The sequence below is a fragment of the Malaclemys terrapin genome, chromosome 19 (genome assembly GCF_027887155.1).
Source record: "Malaclemys terrapin pileata isolate rMalTer1 chromosome 19, rMalTer1.hap1, whole genome shotgun sequence".
In the NCBI taxonomy this organism is placed as follows: Eukaryota; Metazoa; Chordata; order Testudines; family Emydidae; genus Malaclemys; species Malaclemys terrapin.
The window spans coordinates 23,110,779-23,131,214 of record NC_071523.1 but is presented as its reverse complement, the minus strand read 5'-3'; the positions used below and the strand labels follow the sequence as shown (position 1 = coordinate 23,131,214).

The following is a 20,436-nucleotide window of genomic DNA, read 5'->3' as shown; positions in this document are numbered from 1 at the left end:
CTGCAGTCAACTGCTTGTATGGCTCTGCCAGAATGTTCATAGGCGAGGAGCCTCAACTCTGATGCAATAGCAGGCCTTGTCCAGGGAAATTTTTCATTCTAACCCTGGAGTGTAATTATTGTGTAAGACAAATAGTAATGGATAGTGCCCAATAACTGGGAGAACTACAGACGATATTATCATGTACAAGGCCAATAATTTGCCAAAGACAAGGCTGGCAAAGGGTCAAGAGAAAATGTCTATTCTGACTTTTCTACCTGCATCTGGGAGCTCAGTTAAAATGCACTATCACTATCACTCTCTCTGATAACCCAGTGCATCTGGGTTCTGTTGAGCTGCACTGATTCCTCACTGGTTGGACAAGACCAGTGATTCTCAAACTTTTGTAGTGGTGACTCCTTTCACACAGCAAGCCTCTGAGTGCGACCCCCCCCACCCCCTTGGCAGCTCTCTAACACCACATTCTACAGGCCTTTACCTTCTGATCCCACTGAGGGTTACCAAAAGAAACTACACCATCTGCTCAAGAAACTCCCTGAAAAAGCACAAGAACAAATCTGCACAGAAATACCCCTAGAACCGCAACCAGGGGGTATTCTATCTGCTACCCAAGATCCATAAACCTGGAAATCCTGGATGCTCCATCATCTCAGGCATTGGCACCCTGACAGCAGGATTGTCTGGCTATGTAGACTCTCTCCTCAGGCCCTACGCTACCAGCACTCCCAGCTATCTTCGAGACACCACTGACTTCCTGAGGAAACTACAATCCATTGGTGATCTTCCAGAAAACACCATCCTGCCACTATGGATGTAGAAGCCCTCTACACCAAAATTCCACACAAAGATGGACTACAAGCCGTCAGGAACAGTATCCCCGATAATGTCACAGCAAACCTGGTGACTGAACTTTGTGACTTTGTCCTCACCCACAACTATTTCACATTTGGGGACAATGTATACCTTCAAGTCAGTGGCACTGCTATGGGTACCCGCATGGCCCCACAGTATGCCAACATTTTTATGACTGACTTAGAACAACGCTTCCTCAGCTCTCGTCCCCTAACGCCCCTAATATACTTGCGCTACATTGATTACTGTTACTCACACCTTCTTGTCAACTGTTGGAAATGGGCCATCCTGCTTATCACTACAAAAGTTTTTTTTCCTCCTGCTGCTAATAGCCCACCTTAACTGACTACTCTCGTTATAGTTAGTATGGCAACACCCATTTTTTCATGTCCTCTGTGTATATATATCTTCCTACTGTATTTTCCACTGCATGCATCTGATGAAGTGGGTTTTAGCCCATGAAAACGTATGCCCAAATAAATGTGTCAGTCTCTAAGGTGCCACAAGTACTCCTCGTTCTTTTTAGTTTCAGAGAGGTTCCAGTTCTGTCAACTGTTTTTGAACCCTGCCCTTTAAACTACTACAGACTAAGTTACTGAGGACTAGATTTGAATTGCATTTAAACAAATTTGCAAACAAGGTTCTCCCATAGTGAAGTAGGTCACAGTGAACCCAGAAGGGAAAATCCTGCCCTGGCGAATAGATGTTTCAAGACTTAAACTTGTCTACAAGAAAATATTTTCTGCATGTATTAAAAGAATGTATTGCAAAATTGCTAAGGAATGCTCCACATTTAGTGTAGATTTTTCCTTTTGTTTAAAAGTATAAAGGATTTTTTCCCTCGAAATCACAAACTTGCAGCAGCTCTGGGATTCAGCAGAAGCAGCATAGCCCAGATGTGTATCATTGCTGTGCTTGACTCAGAAATTCTGGAAGCATGCCTCTAATTAGCTGGGTTAGGAAACAGGCTCAGACTGAGAGTCAAACAGGAACCAGTTTCTTCATTTTTCTCCTACTCTCCAGGCAGCCAGTGTGGGTGCTTAATAGTCACTTGATCCAATGAACCCACCTTTTATAGAAAGGAAATGACCAATCCTCCTCCAGTGAGAGACTGCTAGGTCTTTGGGATGCTATAAAAAATCCCCCTGCCTGCTAAATAGAAAGCAGCTAATGGGATATAAATGCTTCAGCCAACAGAGAGAGAGAGAAAAGATTGAAGAGCAATAAATAATCCCTGTAAATTACACAGCTACTCAGAACACTGATCATAACAATAATTGTTAAAGTCTCACATCCCTACCCCAAATACCTGCACCTTAAATACAGTAACTGTCAGAGTATAGCTGAAGCCAAAACATTTTCAAGAACACGCAAAAGGAAGACTGCATCTCCACTCTGATGCCTTTCTGTTGTGCCTAGCTACTGTAGCCCATATGTTCCTTTGTCAGTGCCTCATACATAACACATGAGGTACAAAGTCCTGGCACAATCAGGTTTCTCTTAATGTAAGAACCAATAGCAATGCTTCTCTGTGTTATTTCCTTTACTGTGATTCTTCTGTGCGTGCTTTTTTCAGTGGTCCAGTCCAGATTCTTCACACTACATACACATATTCTCACTGAAACCCAAAGAGCTTTTCTAATGAACTCCAAATAGAGGCACCCATGTGCACCCTGTAGGGCAGGCATCCCATTCACATGATTGGGATGTGGTAAAAATAGGGTTGCCAATTTTGGTTGGATGTATTCCTGGAGGTTTCATCAGATGACATAATCTTTAATTATCTTTAATTAAAGATTATATCTTTAATTCCTGGAGACTCCTGGACAATCCTGGAGGGTTGGCAACTCTAAGCCAAACAAATCCAGAGAACAAAGATCCTACTATTCATAGACCAATGCGCTCCCCAGTTACTGTGAGTCATGTGCATGCCTGAAAATGCAGAGAGTCAAATGCTGAAGTTCTTACTCACAGAAAATTTCCATTCACTTCCAAGAGACTCTGACCAGGGTAAGGACTTCACGATATGGTCCTCACTCACACATTCACAGCATGTACTCTCTCTCTCTCTCTCTCTCTCACACACACACACACGTGAACATACATACACACACAGAGCACAGAATTTCTCTCTGGGAAGATATTCAACCTTATTAATTTCCCACTGCATTTGATGATCATTCTTGCCATGCAAGTAGGATTTATAAGCAGTACCAGAACAATGGTGCCAAGGGGGCCATGCCCACATGGAGGGTCGGGGGCCTGGACTATGGCCCCGCCCCACCCTATTGCTCTGCCCACAGTCTGCCCCAAGGCCCTGTCCCCACTCGGTCTCTTCTCCCTGAGGCCTGCCCACTGCTCGGTCCTCTCTGCCCCCTTCCAGTCTCACTCCCTGCTCACTTCTCTCCTCCCCCTTCCCCCATGCAAGCAGCAGGCAGAGCCTTGGGGGAAAGAGGGCCAAGTGGGGTGGGGCCATGGTCCAGGTGCCAGGGCCCGCAAAAGATTAATCTGGCCTTGTTCATATGATGGGACAGTTCAGGCTTCAGGGGCTTAAATGGTACTTCAGAAGATGTGAATTTTTTCATAGATCTTGCCCCAGTTGAGGCCCACTTTACTTTTCACTCAGCAGCACTGCTAAGAGAACATCCTCTTTCTAAAATGTAAGGAAACATTGCTGTGAACTAACTTGTTCACGTGGTAGCAGAAAAAGGGTCATAACTCCTTTATTGCGCTTTGAAAATTAATAGCTAAAGGCAGGACTGAGACTGTTTCGAAAACAGGCTAGTGTCTAGGAGTGCAAGGGTAGGGTAGGGCAGGCAGCAGAGGAAAAATTTTGCCTGCATTGTCTGCATGGATTCAGAGTGCAAAAGGTAGAGAGATTAATGTAAATGGATCATCAGTGCCGTCCCTTTGGGGTTGGCAAGCAGCAGGCTCTTGTTCAACAACATTTCTCTCCCCGATCAAAAGAAAGACACTGTGTCTGACAAAGACACAGGCACACTGTGTTAGAATTAGGAGGGGGGTGTAGTTTTCTCTAGTGTCTTTTATTGTGTGGGACCCAAAAGCATGTAATACAGTAGGAAAGAGAATGAAATCCTGGCTTCAGTGGCGTTAATGATACAACTCCTATTGACTTAAATGGGGCCAGGATTTCATGCAGAGGGTGGAGCCTCCCAGCTCTCAGCCAAGAGACTGAACCAGGTTGATGTTGTTCCAGCTGACCACAATCAGCCCTATTAGACAGGAGACTTTATCCTCCAACTGTAGAGAGGCCCAGTGAGTATCTGGCCTTGGCTACACTGGCGCCGTACAGCGCTGCAACTTGCTGCGCTCAGGGGTGTGAAAAAACACCCCCCTGAGCGCAGCGAGTACAGCGCTGTAAAGCGCCAGTGTAATCAGAGTCTGCAACGCTCAGGTCCGGCTCCAGGCACCAGCTTGCCAAGCAGGTGCTTAGGGCGGCCACTCTGGAGAGGGGCGGCACCTCCAGCTATTCGGCGGCAATTCGGCGGATGGTCCCTCACTCCCACTCGGAGCGAAGGACCGCCCGCCGAATTGCCGCCACAGATCGCGATCGCGGCTTTTTTTTTTTCTTTTTTTTCCCCCCACTTAGGGTGGCAAAAACCCTGGAGCCGGCCCTGGCAGCACTGCACGCTCGCTCGCAGCACTGCAAGCTCTTCCCCTCGGAGAGGTGGAGTACATACAGCGCTGCGAGAGCTCTCTCACAGCGCTGCAAGCTCTTCCCCTCGGAGAGGTGGAGTACATACAGCACTGCGAGAGCTCTCTCACAGCACTGCAAGCTCTTCCCCTCGGAGAGGTGGAGTACATACAGCGCTGCGAGAGCTCTCTCACAGCACTGCAAGCTCTTCCCCTCGGAGAGATGGAGTACATACAGCACTGCGAGAGCTCTCTCACAGCGCTGCAAGCTATTCCCCTCGGAGAGGTGGAGTACATACAGCGCTGCGAGAGCTCGCTCGCAGCACTGCAAGCTCTTCCCCTCGGAGAGGTGGAGTACATACAGCGCTGCGAGAGCTCTCTCACAGCACTGCAAGCTCTTCCCCTCGGAGAGATGGAGTACATACAGCACTGCGAGAGCTCTCTCACAGCGCTGCAAGCTATTCCCCTTGGAGAGGTGGAGTACATACAGCACTGCGAGAGCTCTCTCACAGCACTGCAAGCTCTTCCCCTCGGAGAGGTGGAGTACATACAGCGCTGCGAGAGCTCTCTCACAGCGCTGCAAGCTCTTCCCCTCGGAGAGGTGGAGTACATACAGCGCTGCACGCTCTCTCACAGCGCTGCAAGCTCTTCCCCTCGGAGAGGTGGAGTACACACAGCGCTGCGAGAGCTCTCTCGCAGCACTGCAAGCTCTTCCCCTCGGAGAGGTGGAGTACATACAGCACTGCACGCTCGCTCGCAGCACTGCAAGCTCTTCCCCTCGGAGAGGTGGAGTACATACAGTGCTGCGAGAGCTCTCTCGCAGCGCTGGCGGCGCGTGTGAAGTCCTGAGTGTAGCCAAGGCCTCAGTTTCCTATGGGGTGTGGAGGTGAAGGTAGCTTCATTGCCAGCTGTAGAAGTCACTTAGTGCTGGGGAAATGGAAATGTCCTGCCACCCAGCTATTGGGAGCTGGAGAGATGCAGGGAAAGGGTGTTCAGTTCAGAATGGGACGAAGAATGAGTTTTATTTGCTCAGAATTAACTCAGTCTGTGTATTGCTAGTCAAAATTCAAAAGGAAAGGATATTATCTTTGTCTTAGGAGTGAGCATCCCTCCCATGATTTTGCAGACACGTGTGTTATGATGGGTGGCATAAGCTATGTTCAGTTGTAAGCTGTGTGAGGACCTGCTTTCTCATGCTGGTAACCTCAAGTGACCAGGCTCTTTAAAGCTGTCTGCTATTTAAATACACTGTGTCAGCTATGCCATAATAATCGAGCTCAAAGAGGGACCCACTTTTGAACAAACATCTCAAGGTGCACCTGCCAGTTTGGTGCTGTCACCCTTTTGTGATTGTAAAATGGACATTTGTACATCTTGTAACTCAGTTTCTACCTACAGAGTGCTGTGAAAATATAAATTGCTCTATGGGAGTAGGATTGTTATTAAATTATTCTGCATAAAGGTCTATATGAAAATTTGGCCCTAAAACTTCAGCTTAATTGTGTAGCTGTATTGTATTTATCTGATATTGCACTGGGCTTTTCTATTGTGATGCCTATGCATATGCCAACTACACATCTCTTCAAATATGTACCCCCTAAATAACTGCCCCTCTTATGATATGTGTGTTTATTACTATTACAGACTGCGATCTGTTTCTGAAAAGACTCAGTTGTGACAGAAATGCCTAGAAGAGACCAAGTAGTTGTGTGAAACTCCGTGATGACTAGAATTATTTGCTACTGGTGAGTGATTCCAATAAAGAGCATGTAGTGCACACAGAAGAATGAAGCATTCTGAAACAGTAAAAAAGACTGCAGGATACGTGCCCTTATACTTAGAGACAAGCCAATGCGAGAAAGTCATTTTCCTGTTTGGTACCCACAGCATGTTGCTTTGCAGATATTCCAGGGTTTACTGCACAAACAGTCACTCAAAATAAGATTCTAAACGATAATGTGTTTTCTGATCCATAAAAATACAATCTCTTTCTTTAAAATGTTTTTGGTAACATCTTCTCTATCCTTGCATACCCAATTCTCCTTTCTATTGAGTCTGGGGGGTGCTAGTGGGGTCTGTAAGGACTCTCCAAACCATTCACGTACAATTACAGACATAGGCAGGGCGTGGGGGCTCAATGATTAAGGCTAAGATTTTGTCAGGGATATTTTTAGTAAAAGTCACGGACAGGTCACAGGCAATAAAGAAAAATTCACGGAATGGGGAGCCCAGTTGCGGGGTCCCCACACCACCTGCAGAGATTGGGCAGCTATGGGGGCCACTCCAAGGTCTGGGGACCCCCACCGGCTGTGGGGGCTTGGAGCTCCAGGGTACCCCCACCACCCACGGTGGCCGGGAGCTTTGAAGGACCTCAGGGACCCGCAGCGGCTTGGAACTCCAGGGGCCTTACTGCCCTTGGCGGCTCAGAGCTCCGGGGTACCACTGCTACCCAGAAGCTTCAGGGTACCCCTGCTGCCCATGGCAACTTGTGAGCTTCAGGGTACCCCCACCGCCCACAGCGGCTTAGAGCTCCCGGGTCCCCCTGCTGCCCACTCCTGGCCTACAGGGCTGAATTCATGGAAATTGCTGGAAGTCAGGGAGTCTGTGACTTCTGCAACCTCTGTGAAAAAATCATAGCCTTATCAATGACCCACGAGTTCACTGCACCTGACTGCATTATCTGAAGTGAGGAGGTAACTCACAAATGAAAGGAGTATAGTGAGTTCAATATCTCCTCCAATGGCTTTTCATATACATCAGAAAACTATCTCTGGTATCAGGTACAACTGCCAGTGATTAGTGCAGTGGAAGTGGAGCAGAAGGGGTTTTGTTGGGCAGGGTTAAAGTGCTTTGGCAGAACTGGGCATCAGGGTCAGGAATGGAGTTGCAGCCGGTCAGGAGAAAGATGCAATAGCAAAGTTTAGGGATAGGAGTGGATAGGCTCAGGACCAGTGCAAAGTTCATATAAAGCCTGCTGCCTTCACATCCAAGTTTATTTGATTATATTATTCATTATTACTTAGATGGTAAGCTCTTTGGGGCAGTGTAGTGGGGTGGTCACCTGCTCCTGCCCTGAAGGGCTTGAAATCAGCCCTGGGAGAGGGCTGAGGCTGCGAGAAGGCTGCTGCTAGGAAAAGCAGCAAGGCTTGGCTGATTGGGGAACCAGACACAGATGCGGCCACACCCCAATCAGGTCCCAGCTGGCCTTATAAGAGGGCAGTGGGCAGGAACACATAAAGACTCTCTCTAGATATGGAGAGGTTTGGCTGCTAGGAGCTGAGCAGGGTACAGAGACTGGAGTAGGGCTGGGGGGAGGCCAGAGGAGCTGGGGAGCTCTGGCCTAGAAACCCCCCAGGCTACAGGCCTTGTTAAAGGCCAGAAAGGGTACTGGGGTTGCAGAGGGGGCAGCCCAAGGGTAGGCAGAGGCAGCAAGTCCAAACCCCCCTTGCCAATGATGAGTGGCACTTACACTGTAGTTTGCCCCAGTGAGCGGGGGCTAGGTGATGACTGGCAGTGGCCATAGACTGAGGTGAGGTGGGGATAGAGGGTGGGGGTTCCCCAGGGAGGGGAGACCAAGATCTGTGGGGGTACTGCCAGGGGGCAGCACCCCAGCCTGAAAGAGGCACTGGGGTCCAGGAGGGACTCGGGCCCAGCGGCAAGCGGGACACCGGCCTGCAGTGGGCGCTCCAGAGGCTGGAATTGCTAATTCCCTGGATGACCAGGAGGAGGCACCGCAGGGGTGAGTCCCGTCCTGTGACAGGCAGTGACCATCTCTTTTGCTCTGTATGTACAGCACTGAGCACAATGGCATCTTGAGCCCTGATGGGGGCTTCTAGGTACAGTACTACCATAATACAAATAAATAATCATTATAGTAATAAAGGTTACAGACTTTTAAAGTCTCCCTGTCTCTGGCAGTGGAGATAAATGTGTCAGGTGCTGATTAGAAAAGGGAGTAGGCTGTGCTGTTGCCTGGGCTGGTGTAGCTGATACAGTTTCCTCATTTAATATTGTTTAATTGCTAAATAAACTGATCTAATGAGTCAGTTGCTGCAATAAAATGATGTAATGTGTAATAAATATGAACTAGTAACTTCTGGTGTTCTGTCTGAATGCACAGCAGTAACCTTCATGTTTGCTCTGGAAGAGGGAAATGAAATGCATGCAGCTTCCTTGTAGACTCAGAAGCAAGAGAAGTGGCTCTGTGCCTTCAATAGATTCATATACTACTGATATAGCCTAGATGTTAGAGAGACAATGTGGATGAGGGATTCTTTTATTGGACCAACTTCTGTTGATGAGATTGACAAACTTTTGAGCTTATACAGAGCTCTTCTAACAACAGCATCCTGGATGATCATTCTGAAAGCTGCAGACTCCCTCTTCTGAGGGGGGAAGCATATAGGGTGTACAGACCGTGCTGGTTTGGGGGAGAGGGGTCAGTCCTGGTTTCTAGAGCTCTTCTAAATGTAGTCTATGGATATACTCATTGAAGGGTTTGGATGTTAGGGGAACACACCCACCTTTTTCTTTCTGTCTCCTACAGAAGAATGCCAACTGTGAACATATTTAAAGTGTTCTATACAAAGTTCAAACCCCACATCCAACTTTCACTTTGCTCTGGCTTTCTTTACTTTGTGCTTAAACGCCTCAGTCAGAGAATTTCTAGCAGAAGCAAAACTCCATGACCTGGTGCAATTTGCAGGCAATCTGCTGCAGTTAGAAGTAACTGACTGACACTTAAGCCATTGAAAAATATACACGGAGGTGTCTTCTATTTTATCTCTCTAGACAGAAATGGTTTCAGCCAATACTTATATAAGGGTTGATATGTTTGAAGGGTAGAGGTCAATAAAACTGCACAGGCTGTATATGGTACCCACCAGTGAGATGAGAGCATGAGGGAATTTAATTCCCAAGAATAAGTGGCCTGATGCTCTGAGTGCAGTCTCTGAGCCAAGCAACTATTTTACACAAACTAAGTATTTACCAAGCACTGGGTTGAAAATTATTCCAGATAGAATCGCTGAGCAGTTCTGCCAGTTGAGCACTATTCAGTTTATAATTAGCATATCCAACCCACTGCACATGGCATATGTCATTTGATATGCCAAAGGAGTATGAAACTATGGAACACAAATTCAGTAATAAAATTGCATCTCAGCAACCATTATAGGAAATGATCAGATGGCTCTGCCAGTTTTACTGGGGCTGTGTCAGATCCTAATTTGATAATGAGCATGTGAAACCAGAGGCAATCAGGAAACAGAGGTGAGCCTACAGCAAATTCCCATGCAGATAGGAGCAGTCCTGTCCTTTTTTTTTTTTAAATAATGGAAATAGGATATCTCCTAGACCTGGAAGAGACCTTGAAAGGTAACATTGAGTCCTGCCCCTGCCTTCACTAGCAGGACCAAGTACTGATTTTGCCCCAGATCTCTAAGTGTCCCCCTTAAGGATTGAACTCATAACTCTGGGTTTAGCAGGCCAATGCTCAAACCACTGAGCTATCCCTTCCCCACTCCAATATGCATCCTACCACAAAGGCTCTAGTATAAGGTAACTCTGTGCAAATGGGGTCATACACATAAGGCAGAATGGAGAAGGACGTGTAACATGTAATCAGGACAAACAGAATCCTCAGCTATGTGACCTGCATTGCATGGATCTGATTCTTTGTGAATAGAACTTCAATATTCCTCTTCAAATTCCAATATAAATTAAGAGAGTTAAGGCACTGGCTTTAATGAGGATTTCCTGTTACACTATTTGCAATGCAGTAATATGCCTAGGTAGACAGTTTAGCTGTGCCTCTGAGAGCTCACATTGGTACTTGCGATCAGCATATACCAATGATCATAATCACACTCCAGTTGTGATAATTTGCTTCTCTCTCACACACTTTTCTAATCATTCACCTAAGGAGCTGCATGTGGCTAAAGAAGAAGACCAGGGCAGAAGTCCCATGGCTTCTTGTCCTCCCATCCCTTTCCAGGATTAGTAAGGAATTAAGTGGCACTTCCCATGGGCCAAGCACTGGAATACTCATCTATATAAGCTTTCTAATGCCTCAATGTGACATGTAGGGACACTTAACTTCACCCTCTTATTGGGGAAGTGGAATCAGAATCTGCTTCTGCCCACTCCCTTGTTCTCTCTGGCTCCTCACAGCTTCAGGAACAGAGATGCTAGAAGAGAAATGCTATTTCCCCCCTCTATTCTGCCCAGTCTTTGCCATGCTGTTTCTGTCCCAAACTGCACATCATTACTGAGAGTCTCCATAGTGTTAGTGAATTACTCTTTGCATTCTGTGCTCAGAACTGAAGAATCATCATTTGCTGCTCAGGACCATGGTTACAGTCTAAAGAAACGGAGAAAAATCTGCTTGAGCACCTACAGCTCCATATGCCCCATTTTGAGAACAGCAAGGAAGACAAATGGGTCCCACAGGCCCTTCACGTTGAGTGGCTGCTGCCTTTCCCTTCATTAATAGTGTGCCATTCTTCAGGGAAATAGCTGGGGTCTCTTGACCAACCTGTGCACAGCCTCAAAGATGCTGGAAAACTCATTTATGGAATATAACTGAAGTTCATCACATGAACAAGCAAGGAATCCCTGTACCTGGGCTGCTTAAGCTTTAAAGGGACTTGGTGAGAATAACAGGGGATTCCTCCTGTCTATATAAACCTAAAGCTCCCAGAGTCCCAGCGGAGTAATCATAGAAATGTAGAGCTGGTGCTGACATGAGGCAAGTTCTCACCACATAAACTGCTCACCTTGAAAAGGGATGGAAAGAAAAGTCTCAGCATTAGCTAAATTCCTGCTTCCTTCTTGTTTTTAGTTATTTCCTAAAAGCTGCCAAGTGCAGAGGTGTGACACAAACTGTGCTTTTCCCTGGCCCCACAAATTGGCCTGTGAAGTCACACTCTTCCAGAGATTTAATCCTACATGCTGATGCTTGTGATGTGGAGATAAGGACATTTAGAGAAGGCTCCTGCTAGTATATTACTAATTATGTAGTTGAGAGTTTGCCTCTGTGAGGGCTTAAGTTTTGTGCTGATGGTTTTCTAATGTTTGTACAGTGAATTAAAAACATCTTAAGAAAACAAAGAACAACCATTCCTCATGGGTTTAAAATGCAAACTCTAGGCTCATGAAGGCAGCAGGCAGTTTGTTTTGCTTCTGAATAAATCTAAATGGCATTTAGGCTCAGTTTATGCTCTGTAGCTCTTTGCAGTGACATCTGGCCAGCTGTTACAGTAGGTGGTTTGCAGTATCCTGTGAGTCACACATGAGTAAAGCTGCAGTTCCTTCACAGTACTGTAGGCGCTAAGATCCGGTATTTGCTACAGAACCGTGGGAGAAAAAACTAACAAGGGAGAATAGAAAACAGATGGGAAATGAATTCCCTTCTGATCAGTATCCAAAGGACTACATCCATCACCTCCTACCCTGGAAAGAAAGGAGGCCCTGTGAATACTGTGGCTTCCTCCTTCACCTGGAGTCTGCTCTTCTTTGGTTTATATTTCTCTTTTACATGTCTCTCAATTTATTTTCCGCACTGGTGACTTTAAAAGACTTGGTCTTTCTTTCCTGGGGGCCCATTTTGTTAACTTAATTCCTATTGATGTTCAACTTTACAGATCAATCCATGCAGTCTGGTCTCTAGGGCTTTGTATTTTCCTTTCTTGACGCAGATGTACGGGAGAAACTTTCCCAGAATCCTCCATTTCTTAGATTCTTAGGGGCTGGAGGAACCTGATATTAGTATAGTACTTCACTGTCATTAAATTCTGATAAAGCAACAAAGCATTTAGCAGCCTCCCTGTCTGTTTCTTGCATAAAATACCATTTCCCCAGCCTTAGAGGTTGTTGGCATGTAAACAGAAAATTGAAATTATTTGTTCAAAGTATCTTGAATAGCTAAATAAATGCTTCCAATTTTCCTTTGATCCCATTAGCTCATTTCATATCCCACAGGATTTGGACTCTGCTTTTCTAGGCTGGTGCAGATTACTTTCTTGATGAAGAACAAAATTCTGTATGTTCTAAAGTTACTCAGAATGCTAAAAGAAGCAATCAGACACAGTAAGGGACTTTCTTGCTTCTGCAGATTAAAGAAGTATTTATTCAGAAAGCAACATACAGGAAGTGTCTCTCTTTGTGGGTGTCATCTACATTGTTACTGATAAGGCCTCTCCTTGAGCAACTGCTTCCTCTTTCATGGTGTAGTCAGAGTCTGGAGCCAAGGAAATTATTTTAATGTCAGTTTCATCATCAATTCTCAAAGATCAAATGAAAAGAGAGACTGAGCTGTGGGGAAGAAACTTGCAGATTAAAACACAAATATCTGTGATAATCAATGCAAGCAGCAAAGAGAACTTTTGTTGGACTCTTCCCCACTTTGAAAGCCCTGAAGTGCATATACTCAGTTCTAACTACACACAGCAGATACCTGCACCAATTTTCTATAAGAGGCATGTTAAAAAATGTCAGTTACTGTCTAAAGCACAGACAGAGAAGAAAAGTTCATTACTGGTAGACGAAATATAGGAATTGTGATTCTGGACCAAAGCATGGTTCCATCTAATCCAGCAGCCCTGGGTGAGCACTCAGCCAGTTTAGCACAGATTTGAGTGACCGTCTGTCTGCAAAGAAGTGACAAATAGAGAGTCACGACCAACTGTGGCCCCTTTGCCCCTTATTGTGCAACAAAACAGAACACATATTATAGAAGTTCCATCTTGTTTCATAATCCAGTAAAGCGACTCACTGGAGCACAAATCTGCAGGAAGTTTTCTGTACTGATGTCACCACTTAGATCACCTGCAGCACACTGCATTTTCAAAGCTCTGCACAGGCAATAACTGTTCTTTACAATGTATCTGTGAAATAGGAAAGGAATTACATAGTCCTCCTAAACTCCCAATCCTGTTCTCAGACCACCAGACAATGCTGTGTCAAATATTCAATCCTCCAGGTCTCAATCCTGCTGAAGGAGTAATGGACTCTTTTATATAATGTAATGGGTGCAAACCACTGTCAGCTTTGCAATTAGTACACCCTCTGTACTATGTAGGGTTACCATATGTCCGGATTTTCCCGGACATGTCCGGGAGGAAATTCCAAAAAGCCGGACATGTCCGGGAAAATAGGGAGGGGTCGTGGGGCTTGGGTCCAGGCTGGAGCCACTGGAAATGGAGCCGGAGCCGCTGGGGCCAGCGCTGCTTGGCCGCCGACCGGTGCCGCTCAGCCAGGGCCGGGGCCGGGGCTGGAGCCGCTCAGCCGGAACCGGGGCCCGAGCCAAGCCAAGCCGGGCCGGAGCCGCTGGGATCGGGGTTGGAGGTGCTCAGCAACCAGCCGGCGCCACTCACCCAGGGCCGGGCCCGGGCCGGAGCCGTTCGGCCAGAACCGGGGCCCGAGCCGAGCCGGGCCGGAGCCGCTGGGACCTGGGCTGGGGGTGCTCGGCCGCCGGCTGGCGCTGCTCACCCAGGGCCAGGGCTGGGCCGGAGCCGCTCGGCCAGAACCAGGGCCCGAGCCGAGCCGGAGCCTCTGGGACCTGGGTTGGGGGTGCTCGGCCGCCGGCTGGCACCCCTCGGCCGGCGCTGCTTAGACGGGGCCAGGGCTGGGCCGGCGCCGCTCGGCTGGGGCCGGGGCCCGAGCCGAGCCGGGCCGGAGCCGCTGGGACCAGGGCTGGGGGTGCTCGGCCGCCGGCCGGCGCCGCTTGGCCAGGGCCGGGGCCAGAGCTGCTGGGACCGAGGCTGGGGGTGCTCAGCCGGGGCTGGTGCCCTGGGGCCTGAGCCGAGCTGGAGTTGCTAGGGCCAGGGCTGGGGCTGGAGCCGCCGGGGTGGGCCGCCGCCGCTTGGCCGGGGCCAGCGCCCCAGGGCCCGAGCCAGGCCGGAGACGCCGGGGCCAGCCACTGGAGGGAGCCGCTCGGCCGGGGGGGCCGGATTAGGCCGCGCCCCAGCCCCAGCTTACCTGCTGCCTGCCTGTTTCAGGCTTCCTGCGAACATTTGATTCGCGGGAAGCAGGGGAGGGGGAGGAGCCTGGGGCGGAGCGTTCAGGGGAGGGGGCAGAGTTGGGGCGGGGACTTTGGGGAAGGGGCGGAGTTGGGGCTGGGCGGGGAAGGGGTGGAGTTGGGGCGGGGCCAGGGCCCCATCGTGTGTCCTCTTTTTGGAGTATTAAAATATGGTAACCCTAATACTATGGGAAGCTCACTCCTGCAGTGCATTCACTACAGACACTGGTCAAGCAGACTGGGCTGTTGCCTCAGACTTTCTTAAGCTGAAAACATTACCTCTGAATCTTCCAAGGAAGGTGCTGAATCAGCTGCAGTGAGCAGCACCATAGAAAAGGCCAGAAGCGTTCTCCCAATGCCCTTCCCAACCCAGAAAAAGTTCATTTGACTGTCACCTTTCCTCCTATAAGCCTTTGCAAGAGTCTGGGCAGCTGACACAAGCAGTGCTGTGGCTGGGTAAGGACAAGTTTCCAAAGCAGGAGAATCTCTGTGAATGAGTTGGGAGAGCTGATTGGTGGGAGGGAAAGTAGCCTAAGGAAGTGCCAAAGCCTGAATAACAATATTTTAGATTACACTCTGTCATTATGCGTGTCAGACAGGATTTTAACTGATTGGAATACTGATTTGCAAACCAGTTTGTTCTCCTATCTGTAAGGCAGGAAATTCCTCCAGGAACTCTGGTGCCTAGATACCATGGTGACTGATGCACTAATTATACATACAGATCTGTCGCATCTTAGGCGCATTTAACATGCGCGATTTCAGCTTTACACGGTCGGCAAAAACAAAAAACAAAACGAAACAAAAGAGAAAAATAGCAATTTAAATACTGTTTCTGTAGTGCGGGCGATTTCGCCCACCATTACACTCAATGTAATTTTGACTATACGCGATTTTTACTTTAGGCGCTGACTGCGGAACGTAACCCCAGCGTAAGATGAGACAGACCTGTATGTATTATGATCCTGGTCTGGAAAGGTGGAACTATACAAAGTATCAAGTAGGGATTAGGTCTAGTACTCATCCTTCTGGAAGAAAAACCTGTGGGAGTGGTAATATGCAAAGAGACCTTTGTATGGTCATCAGCACAGAGAGCATAGCAGATTCTCACCTCTGGGGCGGGCTGGCAGCCAAACAGGGCAATGAGAGCCTTTGTACCTTTGTAAATGCCCTGGGTCTGTCCACAGCACAAATGCAATAACATCTGGGAATATGATTACACCACAGTTTCCCCTAACCCAGTTATAGCATGGGTCCAACCTTAAGTATAGACTGGACCTCAACTATTTCACGGCCAGGCTACTGTATGGGTCATGGCCAGGCCATCGAGCTCACTCTCTTTCATACACACATTTGTTTTCCAAAAGGGCCTCTTCTGGAGGGAGGGCAGCCTAGATCTAAAGTACTTTAAAAAAGAAGCAGCCTCCCCGGATTCCAGCCCAACCTGAAATACAGGATCTGCTGGCAGAGGCCTGCTTGAGGTTGCACTTGTAACTGTCATACCACATGCAGCGCCTTCACTTAACCACTTCACTTCCTCTTGTGCTGCCAGAATTAATTGCACAGGTTTGAAATCTTAGCAACGAAGAATTAATATTTTCCTCCCTAGCTGACCACAACTCACATAATGCTTTCCAGCCAATGCAGTCAATAGAATCCTTGCCAAGCTCTGAGTTCTGAGTAAGACAATGGGACATGCTGCACACTTCTCTGGTCACCCAGGACTATGCCAGCTTCCTTTGAGGAGGATCCCTGCAGTTTCCTCACCTTTGACCAAATGCTCAGTCTGTTATTTCTCTCCTGACTCAACCTCCTCCAAGGCCGGAGATCAGGTTCTTTGCCTCAGGAGCATCCAAACATCCAGTGCAAAGCTCAGTTGCCATGGGACTGAAAATAGAGAGCAAAAAGGCAATTTAAAAATTAGCAGAATAAAATCAAAGCTGGAGTGCCAGTATGGGCCTGACCTAAATTACCATCAGTTCAGCAAGATGGACCCTTACACTGCACTGAGTTTTCTGTCTCTTTCTACAGCAGCATCACTTGTTCCTCCCCACTCCTCTGTGTCTAGACCAGTTGCTGTGTAACTGGAGATCCTCTGGTTATAACGCTGTAAGATTGTCAGCCAAGGTATTAAACTTCCTAATCAGTATGTTAGACTTTACCTCACTTTTCATTTCAATACAATAGGTCAAGGGTCGCAACCTTTCAGAAGTGGTGTGCCGAGTCTTCATTTATTCACTCTAATTTAAGATTTCGCGTGCTGGTAATACATTTTAACGTTTTAGAAGGTCTCTTTCTATAAGGCTAGGTCTACACTACGGGGGGGGGGGTGTCGACCTAAGATACGCAACTTCAGCTACGTGAATAGCGTAGCTGAAGTTGCGTATTTTAGGTCGACTTACCTGGCTGTGAGGACGGCGGCGAGTCGACCGCTGCCACGCCGCTGTCGACTCCGCTTCCGCCTCTTGCCATGGTGGATTTCCGGAGTCAACGGCAGAGCCATCGGGGATCGATTTTATTGCGTATTCACTAGACGTGATAAGTCGATCCCCAATAGATCGATTGCTACCTGCCGATCCGGCGGGTAGTGAAGACATGCCCTAAGTCTATAATATATAACTAAACTATTGTTTTATGTAAAGTAAATAAGGTTTTTAAAATGTTTAAGAAGCTTCCTTTAAAATTAAATTAAAATGCACAGCCCCCCAGACCGGTGGCCAGGACCCGGGCAGTGTGAGTGCCACTGAAAATCAGCTCGTGTGCCGCCTTCAGCATGCGTGCCATAGGTTGCCTACCCCTGCAATAGGTTTTGGTCCCGGATTGAAATCCCCAGAATTCTTCTTTCAATCTGTGACTGAGTCCCCAGTGAAGTGATCAGACATCAGAGTGGATTACAGGACGTCGTTGTGGGAAGCAGGTACAGTAAAATGCAATGGGCCGAGCATATAACTAGCCTCGCTGACAATCAATGAACTACAGCTGCCGCCAAGTGGTACCCACGGGAACTGAAACGACCACTCGACCGACCTCCAAAGAGATGGCCGCATATGGAGAAGAATGGCCAGGATAAGAGAAGAATGGAAGATGTGTTGTGATCAGTGCAATCTATATGAGGGTTGAAGGACCAGATGGATCAAGTTGAAAATAGCTTTCAATATAAAACTAAAATAATTTGTAAGTTGTGGCCTATTTGACTGAATTCACACACCATAACTCTGTTATTTTCCCTCTTATTAGACTGGTGCATAGTGTTGCATTTCAAAAACTATTTGCAGTGTTGTCACCTTTCATGATTTCATCACAAGTCTCCTAATATTTGATGTTTTTCTTTCAGTCAGAGCACCTGGAATTCTGTGCTTTTGTGAGAATATCAGATTTTATTTTTAATATATTAAGTTTCCAGCCCTCAAAGCTCAAAACTAAAGGCAACTAGGGAACCTAATATATTATATTATGGGGTTTTTTTTTAATCTGATTATATTTAAGTCAATCTAATGATTTTGGAGTGCCTGACTGATATTTTTTGTACACTTTTTAAGTTCACCCATCCTAGAGAATGTTTTTGAATCTGTGTAAGTGGATGGTTGAAAACACAAACGGCCAAAAACAAAGTCAGCCCCACAGTGAAGGACTTAATGGTTATCTTTAATATTTTGGCTCTTTGGAAAGGGTCTCCACACCCCATTCTGTGTCTGAGTAAACATCCTCCCTTAGGAGTGCCTCTCTGCTATCTGCAAAAACACTTTCAGGCACAATATTAAACTTGCTAACATTTATATAACAAATTCAGTTCATACTAAAAATGATAATCATATGAGCCAAGTCCTGCAGTCTTTATTCAACCAAGTCCCAGTGAGCAATCCTCTGAACTCAGCTACACTAGTGCAACTCCATTGACTTAGTGGGATTCTAGCCTCAATACGAATGAAAACAGACTGCAGTATTTGTACATAAATCTGATCAATGTTTTCCTGACAGGCTTATTCTTATACTTCAATTTGTGATTGCAGATATTTATATAAAAGTACACATCTCCCTAACCATCCTGATAGCTTGCCAACTAGAAAATTCTAGGGTTCTATGTCTTGAATTCTCCTGGTAGCAAGTGTTATTTGTGGCAGCTAATTCTGTATTTACTCGTTTTCAAAGGATATTTTGAAATTTGCAAATAGCAAATAAAAATGAACACTGCAATTCTACCCACACACTTGCTCTGAGCTAAGTTGTTAGCATCACACCCCGCTCTCCAGAAATCAGGATCTGCAAACATGTCTTGTGGCAGAATAAAAAGGGATCCAGATCAGTGGAAGAAATGGCAACAATTGCAGTATTCCACTGATTTGCAAAAGACAGTGTTGGTAAGAGCTAAATGGCTGTTCTGTTTGACTGTGTCCATGAACCCTTGTTATTACAAATGTATGTGAATGGAGTTTTGTTCACATGAATGTTTGGGAAGGCTCATGTTTATACAAATATCTGTTTGAACAACAGTATTCACTGTATATATGTGTATGCTATTTACTATTCATTATTATGCTTTTAATATTTCAGCCCTCCAGTCAGGGAGCAGAAATAATATATCATTTAGGGAACTAAACATCCAGTGTGAATGAATCTAGTGAAGCAAACTGTCTGAACAATTATCAGGCTATGAGCTATAGTCATACACATCAAGATCCTTAAGTAACTGAATAAAATGCAACCAGTAATAACAGCATCAGCAATCAACTCTCCCACATTTTTTATAGAGCTTCTGGTGACTTTGCAAACTTCAAATTTGTCCAGGTTTCAGCAATTCTAAGACAGTGGAATGTCTATGTAATTAACGGATAGATTTACTGTGATCTTCTCTGAACTGTTATTTTACAAACTTATCTTAGAAGCAGCAACAGTCTGTCACGCTTAGTTCCCTCAGGACAGAGACTGTTTCAGAGAAGCAGAGCACGGACGATACATATCGCCTGTCTCTGAATGATCCCAACAACTTGTCCTGGCAGTAGTGAGATCCCTTGTCTATAAATCCCAGACCTTACTGAATCCTTGTCCTTTGCTCTCTGTTAAGTCAGTTGCTTGTTTCTGAAACAAAATAATTACTTTACTCATGCTGAGGAAACTGGTTGTGTCAGTTTTAATTCCACAGCTCTTCACTTTTAGGCCTGGTCTACACTAGGAGGTTATGTCGAATTTAGCAGCGTTAAATCGAATTAACTCTGCACCCGTCCAGACAACAAAGCTATTTAGTTCGACATAGAGGTCTCTTAAATTCGACTTCCCCAACGAGAGGAGTAGCGCTAAATTCGACATGGCCATGTCGAATTACGGTAGGTGTGGATGGAAATCGACGCTAATAGCTCCGGGAGCTATCCCACAGTGCACCACTCTGTTGACGCTCTGGACAGCAGTCCGAGCTCAGATGCTCTGACCAGCCACACAGGAAAAGCCCCAGGAAAATTTGAATTCCTTTTCCTGTCTGGGCAGTTTGAATCTCATTTCCTGTTTGGACATCGTGGCGAGCTCAGCAGCACTGGCAACGATGCAGAGCTCTCCAGCAGAGATGGCCATGCAATCTCAGAACAGAAAGAGGGCCTCGACATGGACTGATCGGGAAGTCTTGGATCTGATCGCTGTGTGGGGCGATGAGTCCGTGCTTTCGGAGCTGCAATCGAAAAGTCGTAATGCAAAGATCTACGAGAAGATCTCCAAAGCCATGACAGAGAGAGGATACAGCCGGGATGCAACGCAGTGCCGCATGAAAATCAAGGAGCTGAGACAAGGCTACCAGAAGACCAAAGAGGCAAACAGACGCTCCGGATCCCAGCCCCAAACATGCCGTTTCTACGAGGCACTGCATTCCATCCTAGGTGCGGCCGCCACCACTATCCCACCACTGACCGTGGACTCTGAGGATGGGA

General features: G+C 46.7%; 2 protein-coding genes across 8 annotated transcripts in view; one reads left to right on the top strand and one right to left on the bottom strand.

The window, feature by feature from the left end:
• Positions 1–20,436, top strand: part of ERRFI1 (ERBB receptor feedback inhibitor 1) — a 98,627-nt gene that overhangs the window by 29,291 nt on the left and 48,900 nt on the right. For all 4 annotated transcript variants that reach the window (XM_054008975.1, XM_054008972.1, XM_054008974.1 and 1 more), the window contains exon 3: positions 6,151–6,251. The gene's annotated coding sequence lies outside the window, so the exon portion shown is untranslated. The remainder of the gene's footprint in view (positions 1–6,150; positions 6,252–20,436) is intronic.
• The window catches only part of SLC45A1 (solute carrier family 45 member 1), a 152,728-nt gene that overhangs the window by 113,390 nt on the left and 18,902 nt on the right, over positions 1–20,436 (bottom strand). For all 4 annotated transcript variants that reach the window (XM_054008965.1, XM_054008966.1, XM_054008964.1 and 1 more), the window contains one exon: positions 16,292–16,411. The gene's annotated coding sequence lies outside the window, so the exon portion shown is untranslated. The remainder of the gene's footprint in view (positions 1–16,291; positions 16,412–20,436) is intronic.